The sequence below is a fragment of the Meles meles genome, chromosome 16, assembly GCF_922984935.1.
Source record: "Meles meles chromosome 16, mMelMel3.1 paternal haplotype, whole genome shotgun sequence".
Taxonomy (NCBI): Eukaryota; Metazoa; Chordata; class Mammalia; order Carnivora; family Mustelidae; genus Meles; species Meles meles.
Window position 1 is genome coordinate 31,473,385 of NC_060081.1, and position 16,175 is coordinate 31,489,559.

Here is a 16,175-nt window from a genome sequence, read left to right on the forward strand (position 1 = left end):
GATACAAAATAACATCACTGAAAGAAAGCCCACTGTGGTCCCCTGCCTGGGTCTTAAGTTCCACCTATTCATGAAGCAATTTGATAATCACAGGGGAAGGGAGGGAAAACTGAATGGGAAGCCACCAAAGAGGGAGAAAAAGGATAAGAGGCTCTTACCTGAGAAATAAGCAGAGGGTTGCTGGAGGGGAGGTGGGTGCGGCTATAGGGCAATTTGGGCAGGAGCATAAAGGAGGGCATACGATGTGATGAGCACTGGGGGTGATACGCAACTGATGAATAATTGGGCACTACCTCGGAAGCTAATGAGGTACTGTATGGTGGCTCACTGACTTTAACAGCAACAACAACAACAATAAAATACAATCCAAGGCTCTGTGTTTTCTTGATTTTCAATGTGGAAAATACTGGATGATTTCTTGTCTTCCCTCAGGCAAGGAAATGAGACAGCCTATTCATGAGGAGGCAATTCTCAGGACATTCTACCTTTTTAGCCCTAAAGAGTTTTTCAAGCATGCTTTCACCAGTTGCAGTCCCCATTCCCTTCTATTCAATTCGGAGCACTCTTGACAGGGTAGCAAACACTTTTTTTTTCTTCAAGGTGACTCACCCCAAGCAGGTAACATCTGTACTTGCCACAGGAGTTACTACAGGTGTGCCCCCTCCATCCTTTACAAGGGCCTCACTACAAGTTTTCCAGAAAGGTGGCATGAATACTGGTGGCTGGAGGTTTGAACCTGGATGACGTCCAACCCTTTGTTCACTTGTGGGATGACTAGGGGCAGGGTCTCCATCTCACTCATGGAGGTGCGGGAGCTCTCCAGCTCACCTTCAGGCACAGCCCTCCCCTCTCTCCCATAGAAGAACATGCAGAACTACATGACTATGAACTGGGAACACACAACAAGGGTACAATTGTCTTATCTGAATTCAGCTCAGCATGGCAATTACAGACTGTTCCCTCTTGGAGTAGGATCACAGTGTCCTTGATTCATATGAACCTTCTTGGCAACTGACTCCAGAGAGTGACTCACCACGATAGAGGGTGAGAAGTTCCTTGGAGACGGGTGTCACCACACCACTATCCTCACGCATTGTTGTGGAAGAAGTCTATGTCCCTCATCAGATTAAGAAACCCTTCAAACAGGACTGGAGCAGAGTGCAATAAAAGGCTCCCTTTGAAGAAGGGCTGAGCTTGGGGACATGTCCAGTCATATGCTCACTGCTTCCATCACGATATAGGTGGTGCCCCAAATGGGCAGGGTACCATTTCCAGTAAGTGCTCCTGCTCACCCAGAGCTTTCCCATTTATGGTCTCTCGGTTCTGACTCATTGCATCTACATGTTACCTCTGCCTCAGTCCTTCCCAGTGTCTGTCTCCACAGTCTGCAGCTGGACAGTGAAAGATCAGTTTTAAAAACCCTGTTGGGTTTCCATGGTTGGTAAGGGATGCAGCTGAGATCTGGCCCCATATCCTAGGAGTCCACACCAGGGAAAGGGAGGTACAGGGCAGCTGAGAGCAGTAGAAAAGCCAGCCTTGCCCTTCTACCCTGATGGCCCAGATGCTCACCGCATCCATGTAGGTGAGTTGCTCTGCCACCAGCCTGGGAGGGAAGCCCAGGAGGTCAGGCTCCTTCTCTTTCAGCTTGTTCTTGTGTTGGCTAGAAGCCTCTGGTGTTGCAGTGGGCTCAATGGCAACTGGGACAGCTGGAGTGAAAATTTTCATGCAAGCTTATGGCCTTGCTGCTGGGGCTTAGGACCCATCACCCATACAGGACATGGGAGCTCCTGTCCCAGTTCTGGAACAGCTGAGGAATGGGAGGCTGGCAATGACCCTGAAGGTGAGGGAAGATGCAGAGCCAGGATTTCCTCTTGCTCCATGGGATGCTCTTAGGCTGGCTCAGCAGCTTGAATGAGTCACCGAGCTGACACTGGGACAGGAGAAACGGAAAGGTTCAGCGACATCACTGGATTTCCATTTGCCTTTCCCTAAACAGGACAGATCTCATGGCCTTTCAAGGAATACCCAGCCCATGAACCCCATCCCAGATGGCCTTCTCCGCTTGCAATGCCCCTTACCCTCCACCTCAGCCTTCTTGAGCTGCAGAAGTTCCTGCTGCCGGAACAGAAGGGGGCATGGATGTTCAGGTCCCAGTCATGCCACGTGAGGTGCAAATAGGCCCCTTCACCTGGGCATGGGCACTGTGCCAGGACTGACCAATATTCTGCAGTGTCTGCTCAGGCCAGGTTCCCACAATGGGACACAGAATGCTAGGGAGTCATATGTGGAGCAGAGTCAGAGTCCTGGCTTTTTCTTCCCCATGCTACACCCACAGAACCATTCTTTCGGTGTGGGCCCCACAGAATGACCCCAGCCTACTTCCAACGCCTCTGGAGCTGTCCTTGCTGACTGCTGATCTGGATGGATGCTGACCTCCCATTGGCATGTTGTTTTCCCTTGTCATGCATCCTCCATGCAGACCAATATCAGGGATATATTGGAGGCCAATTGGTAAGTGGTCTGGTCCCCACACAGTTTCTCCTTGGACCCAGCTGTGGTGGTCATCGGAGGTTGACATTCAAAGGGGCAGGAAGAGCAAGAATGAACCACCCAAGGGATGGGTGTTTAAGGCACAAATTCAGCCCACAGTGGGCTCTGCTTCCCAGGGAGCCTGGCAGCCCATCCACAGCTGTCTTGGGCTCATTGGCTTCTTCACAGGAAGCTGCCCCTTTAAGTTCTCCCATGGAAATCAAGACTTCTGGGAGATCCATGGTTCTTAACGAACCTCCCCAGCAACAACCCTTGTCATATCCCTCCCTGCTCTATGGAGGCAACAGGCCCTCCTTCGGGATCCAAAGATCTATTGTGTTCTTCCTTGATCTTAGAGTGGATCCTCATGGTTCCAATAAAGGGGGATCCATTTATCCCTAGAGTAGGCCACAGATGGCGCATCTGATGAACTCTAGACCTGTGTTCTTTGGATGTGAAGAGTGCCTATCTGACCCTCAGACATAATTTAGACCCAGACATTGTCTCTACTTTACCCTTTCACTGCTCTTGGTGACTAGAGAGTGCCTGCATTCCTAGGTGCTTAAGATCCATGATTGAATGAAATCGTCCCAACCAAGACTTTGCAAATACTGAGTGGCAATTGGGCTGCTCTGCCTGTTCCCAGTCTCCCCTGATCTAGGCACATAAAGGACCATAAACAGGACCTACTAGATTACATCTAGTAATTACATCTGGGATTACATCCCAGAGGTCCTTTGCAAATAGAAAACCTTCCAGATTTCCATTTCCTTTTCATACACCCAGAAGGGCCACAGGCTTGTGAGGGTTGAGCCTGAACACATCTTCCCTGGAGAGAGAAATGTTAACCATGAAGATGCCCAGCATGTCCAGCAGCCCATTCTACAAAGTCGGGCCCCAGAGAAGCACATGCCATGTTTTCTCCCATGACTTCCTATAGTCGCCCTATGAGGTTCATCTTCTTAGCACCCCCACTTTTCAGAAAAGGGAAGGGAAGTTCAGAGAGGTCCTTTAACATTCCTAAGACATACAACTAGTAGATGGAAGGCTCCCCCTTGTGCTGTGTATGGAGTGAGCACTCACCTATTGAACTGCTGATCCAGGACCTGCTGGGCCTACGTGACCATCTGGTAGATGGATCACATTGTTGCGATGTTTGAGAAGCTTCTATTTGGGAAGGATAGGAGCAGGGAACATACGCAATTCTGCACTGTGCCTTCTCTGAGCGCCAGCATTGTGCAGGACTCATCCAGGGACAGGGCTGATTCCTTTTCCAGCAGGTAGACAAGGGGGTTGGGTGGGGGGCAACGTAGTCAGCTTCAATGCCATGAACCACCAGGAAGAGCAGGGTCTGGAGCTCAGACTGCATCCTCCCATCTCTTTGGGAACTTGAGCTAGACAAGGGACTTAAGAATCCACCCAGAGAAAATTGGACAGCCACATGCAGAAAAATGAAATTGGACCACTTCCTTACACCACACACGAAAATAGACTCCAAATGGATGAAGGACCTCAATGTGAGAAAGGAATCCATCAAAATCCTTGAGGAGAATGCAGGCAGCAACCTCTTCGACCTCAGCTGCAGCAACATCTTCCTAGGAACAACGGCAAAGGCAAGGGAAGCAAGGGCAAAAATGAACTATTGGGATTTCATCAAGATCAAAAGCTTTTGCACAGCAAAGGAAACAGTTAACAAAACCAAAAGACAGCTGACAGAATGGGAGAAGATATTTGCAAACGACATATCAGATAAAGGGCTAGTATCCAAAATCTATAAGGAACTTAGCAAACTCAACACCCAAAGAACAAACAATCCAATCAAGAAATGGGCAGAGGACATGAACAGACATTTCTGCAAAGAAGACATCCAGATGGCCAACAGACACATGAAAAAGTGCTCCACGTCACTCGGCATCAGGGAAATACAAATCAAAACCACAATGAGATATCACCTCACACCAGTCAGAATGGCTAAAATGAACAAGTCAGGAAATGACAGATGCTGGAGAGGATGTGGAGAAAGGGGAACCCTCCTCCACTGTTGGTGGGAATGCAAGCTGATGCAACCAATCTGGAAAACAGCATGGAGGTTCCTCAAAATGTTGAAAATAGAACTACCCTATGACCCAGCAATTGCACTACTGGGTATTTACCCTAAAGATACAAACATAGTGATCCGAAGGGGCATGTGTACCCGAATGTTTATAGCAGCAATGTCTACAATAGCCAGACTATGGAAAGAACCTAGATGTCCATCAACAGATGAATGGATAAAGAAGATGTGGTATATATACACAATGGAATACTATGCAGCCATCAAAAGAAATGAAATCTTGCCATTTGCGACGACGTGGATGGAACTAGAGCGTATCATGCTTAGTGAAATAAGTCAATCGGAGAAAGACAACTATCATATGATCTCCCTGATATGAGGACATGGAGAAGCAACATGGGGGGGTAGGGGGATAGGAGAAGAATAAATGAAACAAGATGGGATTGGGAGGGAGACAAACCATAAATGACTCTTAATCTCACAAAACAAACTGGGGGTTGCTGGGGGGAGGTGGGATTGGGAGAGGGGGAGCGGGCTATGGACATTGGGGAGGGGAGGCGAACCATAAGAGACTATGGACTCTGAAAAACAACCTGAGGGTTTTGAAGGGTCAGGGGTGGGAGGTTGGGGGAACAGGTGGTGGGTAATGGGGAGGGCACGTTTTGCATGGAGCACTGGGTGTTGTGCAAAAAGAATGAATACTGTTACGCTGAAAAAATAAATAAAATGGAAAAAAAAAAAAAAGAATTCACCCAGAAAAAAGTTCTATGCTGAAAACCTAAAACCAAAAGGTCTTAGGCTTCCAAAGGACCATCTAGGCTTAAATGTACTGGTGACTTCAACATGTTCTGTTAGCTGGACAACGATAGCATATCTGTCTCTTCATACCCTGTGTGAAGAGCCATGTGCCTTGGAGTCACAAGGAAAGAGCCCTACTGTAGAGAGGAGAAAAGAGAGGCTGAGAATCTCCAAGGCTGCTCAAGATCACCAGCGTTGGCACTGAGAACTGTCCAAAGCATGGGCGGCATGGACATTCACCTATGCTGATGAGGCTTGGCCTATTGATTTCAGGGGGAGAAAGATTCAGGGGAAAACCACCTTTCTTGACAGGCCCCAGTGCAGCCAGTTCTGTCTAGCCTGAGTTCTGGCCTTCCCCTTATCATCTCTTTGTCCACATTCTTGGTTCTGAGCCACATCTTCCCATCCCTGTGGTTTCTACTCCCTTCTACAGATGCCAAGGCAGAGGGAAGAGCTCCCACAGGAACTCTCCCCAACTGTGGGTCTTGCCTGCTGGGACAGACCTCTCCCAACCTGGGGATGGCTTCATGGCACCTTCTCCTTTTGCTGAGGAGGATGGAGCCTTCAAGGAGCCCCAGCCTGAGTACCCTAAACCCCAGGCTGCAGTGACCCCAGGGCTCCCAGGGATCACTGACGGCCTTGAGCAAGTCCTGGCCCCCCACTGGGCTTGACTCTAGCTCTTCTCACTGGTCTGGGGCCCCAGTTCCTTTTGGTCACAAATGTCAAACATGCCCATGGCATCCTCCCACAGACCACAAGCTGCAAGGCAGCGGTAATGGACAGCCCAGCCAGTGACTCTTCTGCTAGGGTGCTTGCCATGCCTAAACTCTCAGGCCTCACTGTAGCTCAGTGACCACAGACTGGGAATTGTTCAGAGATATATGACACCCATATCTCAACAGGGGTAAACCTGACCCTTAGCTTCACGCTGCACCACACTCCTGCTTCTGGTCCCTCCCCAACACCTACACCTGGCTCGATGCCCCACCCTTGGGAGCCTGCATTTGCCTGGCAGCTCCCCCACCATATAAGAGCCCAGCCAGGATGCATTGTGAGCCTCTTTCCATGGAGCTGGGTGGTCTTGGGCTCCTCCCTCCTCACCTCTCCCACCCCCCACCTGCACTTGCCCTTCCTGAACAGGGAAGGTAGTTAGAGACCTGGACATCTGGGTGACTTCCTCATACTGAACCTGGGTCCCCAACTCACACATGCTTCCCCCAGGCTTCATCTAGACAAGGCTGGTGAGCAGGGGAGACTCACTGCCTACCCATCTGCTATGCCTTAACCTCACTGAGTCCTCATAGTGGAAATGTTGACTTACATTGAGGTCTTTTGGGGGCTGGGGTGTTGGCATGAAGCTGAAAATTAAGAAGAAAAGTGGTCATAAGTAAGGCTGAAGGACACATTCATTCATTCAACAGATAGTATCCAGATCCTACTCTGCGCTAGGCCCAAACCCTGATGCTGACAATAAGTTTTATTTTTCTGTATACAGTAAACCTCCCACAGCCCTGGTCCTCTGGTCAGAAACCTCTCACGATGTTCTCTTCCATCTCTCCAGCCTGCCTGTGCCATGACCATTATCCAGGAGTCTGAAGGAAGGTGTGTGGACGCCTCCAAGTGCAGGCAACCCTCTTCATCCAAAGGCTCTTCCTTGTCTAAACCCCAGAATTTCCCTGCCTGGTGGCCCCTCAGCTCCACCCAACTCGGGGGGCCATGGGAAAACTGTAGGCTGGGGAGCAGGAATGCAATAGGTGAGTCCCCGCTCGGCCCTGACCAGCTTGTGCCCTTGCCAAGGTCACGTGGTGTCTTGGGGCAGGGCAAGGGGATAGGGAGGCATGACCACCAACCATCCAACCACACACTCGAGGGGTGTGGCCCTTCCTGCAGAACGAATAAGCATTTCAGCCCGGAGAGACCTCTGAGCCTCCATCTCCACCCATCACTGCAGATGGCTGCTGGCAACAGTGTGGTGTTCTCCAGAGCAGTGCCTGGCTTTCTGGCCTGGCTACAGATCCCAGAAGGCTGGGGCAAGCTGGTGTCCAGGCACAGCCTCCCGGGGCCTGGGAAGCAGGATAGAGTGTACAGTGGGGAGCCTTCAACTTCCAGGCCTTTGGAGGGAGGCTGTTGAGGAAGTTGGAGGAGCCAAGGGTGGGATCCAGACTGCCTGGCTCTTCAGTAGTCATGGCTTCTGCCATGTGGCCTTCTGCAAGCCACTCACCCTCTCGAGCCTCAGTCTCCTCTTCTGTACAACCTGCAAAGAGAGGCCGACCACCAGGCTGAGCAGGAACAGTGGGACTACATGTATAGCATGGTGGGTAGGTGCTTATTCCGTCTGTAGTGTTCACCCAAGTCACCTGGTCAGACCACCCCAGAATCTCTAGTTAGTCAGAGTGAACAGCAGCTTCCACGTGGATATTGCTGGGATGGGCACCCTCATTTGGGAAGAGATGGAAATAGAGAAGTGAGAGGGTTGAGTTTGTGAGGGCCCTTGAATGTCTCTTGGGAAAGGTTCATCCTGGAGGTAGCTGGGAGCAGCGTGGAGGGGGGTGAACAGGGGCACCGTCTGTGTCCAACACCAGCGGTGGTCTCCAAGGTTGCATAGGAATTCTAGAATCAACTGAACCTTGCTGAGCTTCACTCCCCGGAGCCAGGTGGATGTGGGGGGAGACAGAGGGGCCTTCCAAATCCCCTCAGATCTGGAGCCTTCCACCAAGAGTGTCAATACACCGCCCCCATCATCACTCAGGTGTCTTGGGCATCTTTCCTCACTCTACATGGTCTGCCTGCAGAAGCCCCAGGAGGGGCTGAAGGAGATCGCTTGTGCTTCTTCTATGTTTTCAGCTCAGACATCCACTTGGGGTCCTGTCAGAGAGCTGAGGCAGGCTGGGTGGACTCTGCATCCCCCAGAATATGAACCTGAGTCCATGTGCCCTCTGAATGATGCTGCGGATAATCCCTCCTACATGCACACCCCCACCTGCTCTTCCCAGATCCCACTACATTTCCCCTCTTTCCAGGGGCTTTATCACCCCAAGTCCTCCCATGAGCCCAAGGATGTGGCACTTGATACATTGGCATCTCCATTTTACAGGTGAACAAACTAAGGCTTGGGGGTGGTGGTGGTGAGTCTTGTGTGCAGGGCCTTCTTCCCCCTGCAACCCCACCACAAGGGACAGGAGGTGAATCCACCATAATGTACAACAACCTGGAACAGGGTTCTGGACCTGAAGGGCCTGGGTTCAAATCATGCCTCTGTGCTTAGCTGCTGTGGAACCTTTTGCTGGAAGGTCCCTCTGTTGGACCCTCAGTTTCCTCTCTGCAATAGGTGCCAGGATGATGGACTTGATCACATCCATGGTGCACGGCTCAGTGTGGGTCCCCGGATGCCTGCTAGGGACCCAAGGATGGTACGGTAACCCTACAAGGCAAAAGGGTATCTGGGAAGGTGGCCCAGGGTCATAATTTGGAGCATAAATGGGGTGGGGATGGTGTGGGTCTAGCATCCCCTAGAGTACTGTTGGGAGTGACTGGCTGGAGGGACCAGGGATTCGAGCAAGAAGGGAGTCTGGGAGTTCCAGTTAGAGGGCAGGGCTGGGGCCAAGGCTCATTTGTGAGGAAAACCTCAGGTAGTTCTGTGAACCTGCAGAGACCTCAGGCCCAGAGACAGAGCCTCACATGTGGCCAGGAGGGGTGTCCCGCAGAGGATCATCATGTGTGGGAAGGAGCTGGGACCCCCTCTCCCCTCCACCCTCTGCACTCTCCTTGTGCATCTCCCATGTGGGACCTGACTCACAGCTTCTAAGCCAGGCTTGCTGTCTGAGGGTGACAGCAGGAGCCAATGGGATGACACCTTTAAAAACAAGACTATTTGGAAATATCCACTGGAGCGTATAGTCGAACCCCGCCCCCAGGCACTCTGTTTCCTTCATACCTAGAGCCTTCCATGCCTCTGGCCCCTCTGAAGATTTAGGAAGCCAGAGGCCACAGAGGATCCCCCTGGTTTTCCCTCTGCCCCAGCAAGGCCATGCATTCCCTAATTCTGAGGGTCTGTTGGTTTCACTGTAACTCATTTTTTCCCCAGCCAGTTACTTGGGATGCTCTGGGAATGAGTGCTTTGATTCTGGGCCAGATCCACCTGGGCTCAAGTGTTCCCTGTGAAATGGGGCAATAATAGAGCGTCACAGGGTCACTAGGGTTGCTAGATGCTGTGGCAGAGGGTGGGCCACACAGACCACTGTCCCAGAGCTCTGTTGTGCTGCCTGGCTGTGCAGGGATCCCTAATCTCTTGGAGTGTGAGCATAGAATGGGGCTTGCTTTCCTTAAAAGCTTTGGTAAGGAGGACTCCGGGTATGGGGCCTCATCCAATGCTTTAGTGTGCTTCTTGAAGTCTTCTGATTACCCACAAGCGAGCATCCTAGCTCATGTTTAAAAACAGAGCATATACTTGTCCTGGGGAACTCTGTTTCAAAACAGATAGGGACAGAAGACCACTGAGTGTGCTCCAAAACTCATTTCAGTGTTTCTTCCTCTTCATGCCTGTGAATGATGCATATTCCGTTTCCTTTGCTTATACTTTATTTAAAATTCAGTATTACTCTTATGGTTTAAGCATTTCTTCTGTGCTCCAATAAACATTCTTTAATGGCTGTGTATGAGTCTCTCTGTTTAATCTCCCCTGTGATCAGATAATTACATGATGTCCATTTCACTATTACAAATAACACTGGTGAACATCTTTTTTACACTAGTCTTTGCCTGAATGTGGGGGTAACTAAGGATAGCTCCTTTCAAGGAGACCAAACATGAACAGACCAAAAGAACAGACCAAAGAAATCCTGCATGTCACACTCTTTTCTTTCCCTTCCTTCTCTGCTGGAGCCACACCTTCTCTCGTGGATGAGATTGTTGCTACTAGAACATCTGCCTCCCTGCATTCATCGAGTTTAACCTAGTGCAGGTAGAAAACCAGTAAGTGCACCTGCTAAACCTGGGAGGAAAATGTCAGTTGATGGCTCTGTTGTGAGGGTCTGAGGGCCACTTCTTGCAGCCAAGTGCAGAGGCTTGTGAAGGCTTTTCTGCTGGTTCTGATACTCTTCCATCTCTGTGTCTCTGGCTGTCTTCTCTGGCTGAAGTTGTGGGAAGCCTGACTTCCAGCTCTCCCAGGTTACCCCTGCGTCTGTTTTTATTTTTTATTTGTTACTTTTAGGATATTGCTCAATTTCCAGAAACAACAAGAGAACCCCAAATTCCAGGCATTGTTTCCAAAAAGTAAGCATTCCTGTGTCTGTGGTGAAGGAGGTAACCCTCCAAGGACTAAAGGCAGAAATAATGAGGTTTCTGGTGGATTTCAGAAACCATTTGGGCTGAGGGGACGCTCTTTAGAAATAAATGGAGGCTGTGCAATCTGCCTCTGCCCCAGGGGGGATGGTCTGGCTCTGGTGGCTCAAACAGAGGCTGGAGACAAGAAGGATGGGAGGGAGGGTGGCAATTCGGCATGGGCTTCCAGACAGTGGAAAGCATGCTGTAAGCCCTGGACCAGGGAGCCTCTCCAACCAGCACCTCTCTACTTACCTGCAAAATTCAAGTCACTGTGTGAGCTCGGAAGGTTGTGGGGCTCAGCTGTGGTAATGGGGTGAAACAGCCAGGATGGCACAGGGCACCTGGGATGGCTCTAGTACAGGAGCAGCTATGAACAACATTTATTCATCCATTCAACAGTTATTTATGGAGCTCCCATTCGGAGGCTCGGTGGGAAAGCCAGGGACAAAATGTGTGTTTGGGAGACTAGATCCTCATATCTCATTAGAAGAGATGCAAAAGGGTTTTTCAGAGCAAAGAGGCCTCTGGCCTCATCCTGTGCCCACCTCCTATCCCCCTACCTTTTGGACTTCAACCCCCCACCCCCACCCCAGGGACAGGCTGGAGGATCTGTAAGAATCCTGACACGTGCTTATGACCCTCCTGAGGTCTTCATCTGGTCATTGAATCATTTTCCTTGCAAGGAGATGGGGCTGGATTGATGAGGTGATATGCCTATCTGCCCCTCAAGACTGGGGATCTGCAAGGGCAGGGATTATGCGCTATCAGTCATTCTGGTGTGTCCAGGGCCCAGCATGGGGCTGGCACAGCAGTGGTTTCCACAGCTATCAGTCACCTGCTACTGCTTAGTAAGGCCTGGGAGGCTCAGAGATCAGGCGTGAAGTCCCTCTGTGGGCTCTCAGAGGAGGCCCACATCTCCTCTCACATTGGCAGGCTGGCCAACACACTCTCTCTACACCGTATTACTGGGGAGGTACCAAGAACTCCCCAAACAAGCCCCAAATGGACAAAACCCGACAATTCTTTACAACTAGCTGTCACTTCCACTTACTTGGTCTCTAATCCTCACACAACCTGGGAGGTGGAGGTACTATGTGCCTGGTAGACCGGGAAAGGCTTCTGGACACCATCAAGGATGGGTCAGCCAGTCCTGGGCCTGGAACTGAGCCGAGGGAACTGACGGCACATGCTTGTCTTCCTCCAGCAACAGCTTTGCAGCCCTCAAAGGAAAAACTGGGGTGAGAATCATTCTGGGGATCTCGGGGTTCATTCTGCATGGGGGAGGCTGGACGGCTTTGCCAAGGCAGTCAGCAGTGAGCAGCAGAGCTGGGACTTGGCAAGGGCCACCCTAACATAGTTGTCTCATTACGGAGGGGTGCTGGGAGGCACTGAGGTTCTCACAGATGAGGGGAGTGCAAGAGCACACATAGCTTATCTCACTCCTTGTATTTTTAATTCTTAGGCTCAGTGAGGGTGTAAGTGACTGATGGGCCCTGGGGAAGGGCTCTGGGCTGGGGCAGGGAGCTGCAGGTGGGTGGCAGGTCAGGGGAGAGGGTGAGGAAAAGGCAGACAGAGGGTGTCATATGTAAATCTGTGGGCCATAATGTTTTTATCTTTTGTTTTGCTTTGCTTCTGGATTCAGAACAATGGTCGCTAGTCGTTGTGGTGTTTTAAAACCCTAAGACTTGGGGCACCTGGGTGGCTCAGTGGGTTACTCTGCCTTCAGCTTAGGTCATGGTCCCAGTGTCGTGGGATCCAGCCCTGCATCTGGCTCCTTGCTGAGCAGAGAGCCTGCTTCCTCCTCCTCTCTCTCTCTCTCTCTGTCTGCCTCTGCCAACTTGTGATCTCTCTCTGTCAAATAAATAAATAAAATCTTTAAAAAAATAAAAATAAAAATAAAACCCTAAGACTCAGAATGAGGGCTGGAAAGGACTTAGGAGAGTTGCCAGGAACACCATAAAGGTGGATTTATTAATTCTATTTATTGCATAGCTAATTAAGTCAGGCCTGAGGCAGTGTGTACTCTTCTCTAGGTGTTGTCCTAAAATAAGCAGGGGAAGGCATATTGGGGTTTGACGGAAACTCAGCATTTTTCCTTAAAACCATCCAGAAATGTAAGCATTTGTAAAATGCATCAGCATTTTGTATTATGCACCAAGCACTGTAAAAGGTGTTAAACTCTTAAGAGATTGCTTTTTTCAGAATTTCTCACCCCTCCTGCCATCATAACTAATAGGTGCTAAGAGTTTTCTTTTCATTTTTTTCTTAACATTTTATGTATTTATTTTTTTTTTTAATTTTATTTGACAGAGAGCACAAGTAGAGGGAGAGGATGAAGGAGAAGCAGGCTCCCCACTGAGCAGGGAGCCAGATGCAGGGCTGGATCCCAGGACCCTGGACAGATGCTGTGATGAGGGAGCCACCCAGGCACCTTGTGAGAGTTTTCAGACCTAGGATGAAGGCAGAAGAAGCAAGCCAGGGGTTCCCTGGCCCAACACTAATGACCATGGCTCAGACAAATCCATCTTCCACTGCAGGCTTCCAGATACTCTGCGAAGGAGACATTCCCCTTCCTGTCCCTGACTGCTCTGCCAGTTCACAGCAGATCCATGTTTCTGACGGTTCCTCTTTGGTCATTCTGCCAGGGTCAGCCAAGAGGGCTCCAAGCCTTGTGTGGACCCGAGGCCTGGGGGTCCCAGCCCTGAACTCTTTCCTCTGCCCTTGACGACCCCAGAATAGAACAATTCGGCGACTGTCAATCCATGCCAGGCCAGGAATAAACACAGCAGTACACAAGATAAACTCGCTTTGGCCCCAGGAGCCTGGATTCCCCAAGGAAGGCTTCGCCTGGTCTCTGAAGGGGGTTCCTGGTGGTTCCAAGATGGCCACGGGTGGAGCCCACCAGGTACAGAGGCCACTGGCAGGTGTCCACGGGGACTGGGCGGACCTGAAGATCCCCTCAGGCCTGCCCTCGCGGCTCCACTGTGCCCTGGGGAGAGAAAAGGGCCGGCCACACCGCACCGGGGCCGCGGCCGGCGGGCGAGGCGCCCAGGAGCGGCAACGGGATGAACATGGAGCTCAAGCAGCGGCGGCGAGGCGGGGGACTGGGCGGGGGACAGGGGTCCGGGAGTCAGCCTGGCAGAAGAGCGGCGGTAGCCGGCAGGGGGCGCAGCCAGCCCCCTCGCAGGACAGGACGGAACAGGAGGCGGGGAGAGGGCGCGCGGGGCTGCGGAGGCGCGCGCGGCTGTTTGCCCCCCGCAGCGCGCGCTCACCTGGCTGCTCCGCCCACCGCCTTCCGCGGACCCAGTGAACTCGCGGTGCAAGTAGCACCTTCCTGGGAGGCGGGGGTTCTGGATTGCGGGCAAAGGCCCCCGGGGATGGCGTTGGAGCCCCGCTGACTCCAGTACTGAGGGGCTCAGGAGGGGGAAAGGGGCGCTAGGGAGGGAGGGAGGCTAGGGCGCTCCTGGCCGCTGCCACCTGCTGCTGCGTCCGCGGGAGCGGGAGGCGGGCCCGAGGGACAGGTTCCTGGCGGCCTGGGTGCTCCCAGGCCCCACAGCCCGTGCCCCACAGCCGTCGCTCCACTTCTCGGTACCTGGGGAGCGCGTGGGGCCCTACTGACATCGAGGGGCCCAGCACCACTGGGCTCGTCTGCTCCCCGGAGAGACGCCTGTGCTGACAGGCTTCTTTTCCAGAACTTGGTGGAAAATTTTGTCCCTCAGACTCGCGGGGCTCCCCAGCCCTAGGGGAGCTGGCTCTGCCTGCACAGCCTGGGCCCCACTGGGCCCCCTCCACCTCCAGTGCCTTTTACCCAGGAGCCCCAGGATACCATTCCTTTCTGGCCCAGAGACCCCTTCCCCCCACCCCCACCCCTCCATTTTGGGGCTGCGACCACCCTGGGATCACTTCCATCTCCAGCCCTGTACCCCACAGGTCCTTGTCCACCTCCAGGCCTGACCCCTGGCCACTCTCACCTCTGGAGTCACTGAAACCCTTCCACTTGGGGGCCACTGGCATTTGCTGTCCTGGACTCACTGGACTCCCCTCCACCTTGGGGCTCCCTACCCTGTTTCTTCTAGGAACGTTTGTGCCTAGAGCGCAGAAACCCCACATTCTCAAGCCACTGTCTTCGGGCCAGAGATTCAGCTATCCTCAGGGACCCTCCTTTCCTGGGCCACACACCCCTCTCTGTGCAGGAGAGACCAGAGAGAGCAGGCTTGGGAATCCTTCCCTCCAGCTGGATGGAGGGGCAGAAGCTGGGGTGTGTGTGTGGGGGGGGGTGCTCACAGGTGGCCTCCCTGGGTAAGGAGCTGCCAGGAGGAAGCTTCAGGGTGAGGCCATGATGTGGAAGCCTCAGGAAGCAGTAGGACTGGCTGCACAGACTCCAGGCTTCTGGCTTGGGCAGTAGGCATTTACTGGCCAGAGCCCTACAGGGCCAACACCACCCAAACTCACCTTCACCCCCACCCCACCCTGGCCGGCTTATTTGTCTTGAATTTGCACAGCACCCTTTTCTCCAGTACGAAAATTGAAAGCTTTACTTTGGAAAGTTCTGTGTCCAGGATGCTCCTGGCCATCCACTTACTTTATTTCCTGAGGCTAGTTGAGGAGGGTGACATCTTTGGGACCTTAACAGCAGGTCTCCCGGTCCTTCCTGATTTCCTTTTTTTTTTTTTTTTAGATTTATTTATTTGAGAGAGAGAGAGAGATAAAGAGCGCACCACAGAACACATGCAGGCACAGGTGAATGGGCCAGGCAGAGGGACAGAGAACCTCAAGCAGACTCCCCACTGAGTATAGAGTCAGGTGGGGCTTGATCCCAGGACCCTGAGATCATGACCTGCACCAGAACGAAGAGTCAGAGGCTCAACCAGCTGAAACCACCACCCCCACCCCCCTTTTACAGATGGGTTATATCTACATACTGTTAGGTGCTTTGCCTGGACCCGGCTAGTCTTACAGCAGTCTTAGGACGCTGCCTCTTGCCCAGTGTATCTGGTCAGTACCAACCCATGCCTCAAGTGTGGGAATGACTTCTTCCTGACTCCTTCTTAACCCCCTGTCCAGCCTGCGTTGCCCACCCTCCTCCAGGCTGTCCTAGTTGTATATATTGGATGCCTGTAGATGGTGGGCACCATCGGATCCTCACCCAAATGAGAACATGGCTCAGGGTTATGGAGTGAATATACCCTTTAGGAAACATTAAAGGATGTAGCATAACTGGTCCAGGGTCACCCAGCCTGTGAGAGGCATGGGTGAGATTCCGACTGCACCGGGTCCCACAGCCATTTTCAGCTCACCTTAGTGTCCAACCTGGTCCCAGCAGGTTCCTGCTCAGCCCTTTGCTTGGTGCTGAGCTGGGCTTGCTTCCTGCTTGTGAAGCCATTTTCACAGTGTGTCTCCAGCCCACCCTCTCACATTCAGCATCAGTGTTGCCTTGGCCGGCCTCTGTTGATCGTGCTGTTTTTCTCCATCC